Source organism: Haplochromis burtoni, unplaced genomic scaffold, assembly GCF_018398535.1.
Source record: "Haplochromis burtoni strain Fernald_Lab_line unplaced genomic scaffold, NCSU_Asbu1 Contig_876, whole genome shotgun sequence".
Classification (NCBI taxonomy): domain Eukaryota; kingdom Metazoa; phylum Chordata; class Actinopteri; order Cichliformes; family Cichlidae; genus Haplochromis; species Haplochromis burtoni.
The window spans coordinates 71,401-74,147 of NW_024583237.1; the positions used below are offsets into that span (position 1 = coordinate 71,401).

Here is a 2,747-nt window from a genome sequence, read left to right on the forward strand (position 1 = left end):
CTGAAAATTAAAAATCAAAGAGAAGAAATCATTCAAATGAATAAGTAGTGACTTCTTCACAAGTTACTGATGCATCAACACAAACTAACTTCCTGACACAAATCTATCTTTACATCTCTTTCCCAACATTCCCTGCAGTTAGAGGGGACGCAAAAGGAGAAATCCTTTCTGTTAGTGATTAAAAACTTAAACAGGTTTTGCATATTTGTCACTTCTGCATGTTTGAAATGAAATAAAGTTCACGATTAAACAAATATAACCTAAGTAAATTTAAACATTCACTTTTTAATGGTCATTTTATGTATTTGGGGACATCCAGGGTTTAGGCAGACCTATCTGACCCTGTATGAAAAATGGCACTTTCTTTAAAAAAACATCACAACCACATTTTCCCAAAATTTTCCAAGCAAGACCAAAGCATTACATTTTTAGGGGGATGTAAGCCTGAGTTTGTTTGTTCTTTTTTTTTCTTGCTGGTGCGTTTTGGACCTTTGTCCTGCTGCATAACCCAAGTGAGCTTCAGGGCACAAACAATTGGCTGGAGATTTTTCTTCAGAATTTTCTGGTAGAGATCAGAGTTCATGGTTCCATCAATTATGGAAAATCATCCTGAAGCTGCCTCAGACTGTCACACAACCACCACCATGTTTGATTATTGGTACAATGTCTCTTGATGAAATGCTTTGTTAGTTTTATGCCCGTTGTAACAGGAAATTTCAGGTTTCATCTTGTTACTCGAAAGAGTATTTTTGGCAGATGTAAGTTGTGCCTTTGTGTTCTGTTAGCTCTATTTATTTTCTCCTTAAACTTTCCCATGGAGACCATTTATTGCCCAGTTGCATATTCTTATTTTTGAATCATGAACTCTGACCCTAACTGAGAAAAGGGAGGCCTGCAGTTCTTTGGTTGATGTTCTGGGGTCTTTTGTGAACTCCTGGATGAATCATAAATACACTCTTGAGTAATTTTGGAAGGTTGGCAAGAAACTTCACCACTGTTCCAGATTTTCTCCATTTTGTGGATAATGGTTCTCACTGTGGTTCATGCGGCATCACAAAGCCTTAGAAATGCTTTTGTAATCCTTTCAGCCTATAATATGTCAATGACTTTGTTTCTCAGCTGGGTCTTTAAATCATGGAATAATGTGCTGCTGTTTGAGGAGTAGTCTGGGAGTACTCAGTAATTGTCACATCTTGTATTGTTTTTATTCAATGTTGTTACGTTTTTCTATCCTTTGCTTGACTGTATTATCAGTGTACAAACTGTGTTTAATGTGAAACCACAGATTCTCCTTGGAGGCCCAATATTACAATCCCAGGTGATCTGAAGGAGAAGGAGTCTGTCACTATAACCTGCTCAGCTCTCACTCCCTGTCCACACTCCCCTCCTCAACTCACCTGGAATCTCCAACAAGACTCTCACAACAAAATAGAGGAAAACACAGATGGAAGCTTTACAACTAAAATCCAGCAGAATCATCACTCTGTCAGACACACATGATGGAAAGAAGATCAGCTGCTCTGCCAGATATCCTGTGAACCAAGGAAAACGACACCAAGACAGCAGAGACAGAAGAGACTCTCAGTGTTTCATGTAAGACAATCAGAGTTTGTTGTTGAATCTTCATGAATAATGATGTTTGCTTCATCTTTATTTCTCCAGATGCTCCTAAAGACACCTCAGCATCCATCAGTCCATCAGGTTTGGTGTCAGCAGGCAGCTGGGTGAACTGACCTGCTCCAGCAGAGCCAAACCTCCAGTCAGCAGCTTCACCTGGTTCAAGAAGAGCAGAGATGGAGCTGTGAAAGTATCTGAAGGAGAGATTTACAGCTTCAATGTAACAGATGGAGGAGTTTATTACTGTGTGGCCACTAATGATCTGGGTAATCAGACATCAGCAGAGATTACATGTGACTGTTGGAGGTAAAGGCTACTCTAATGTGTTACGTATCTCCATGTCTTTTTTTTTATCCAGTTTCATAAAACTACCGGATAACTTGTCAAATAAATAACTTTACTTTGTTTTACTTCTTTGTAGGTCATGATTCATCCACTGTGTACCACTGGAGTGAATCATTGGATCATTGTCTTACTCTATAATCTTCTCTGTTGATCTCTTTGTTGTAAGTATAATCATCAAAGCGAAAAACACATTAGTACTTCACAGATAATTTTATACCATATAAAAATTTCTTTCCTCAAGCTTAACTTTGTTCAACATATATTTAAATACAACAGAGATATTGTTTAAACTGTCTTGTGTCTTCCAGGTGGTTGAAGTCAAAGCAATCAAACTCAACAACAGACTCGTAAGACCATTATAGATGCTACAATATTATAGGGATGGGTACCGGTGTCCGGTGCCATGATGGCACCGGTTCTGACATAAACGGTAGTAACCAGACCGAAAAGCAGCGCACATTTCGGTGCTTTATTTCGGTGCTTTTTTTTCCTGAGCTGTGATACACTTCTAGCCAATCATTTTACGTTTCCCAGGATAGTAGGCGGGGCCAGGTACGTACGTTCAGTTAGAGCAGAGCTACAGATTAAAAATGTCCAAGGCGAAGCGGTCAAAAGTCTGGCTGTACTTCACAGCAAAATATGCAAACTCAGCAGCCTGCAACAAGTGCTTTAAGCTGATACTGTGATACTGTCAAAGGAGGTAACACCTCGAATCCGATGAAACACCTGGCGACGCATAGCGTTTTTTTTAAAAGCCGAGAAATGCGCCGTATTTGATAGCTTGC

General features: G+C 39.4%; 1 pseudogene; it reads left to right on the forward strand.

The window, feature by feature from the left end:
* Positions 1-1,927, forward strand: part of LOC121811787 — a 26,763-nt pseudogene extending 24,836 nt beyond the window's left edge.
* Positions 1,928-2,747: the final 820 nt, after the last annotated feature.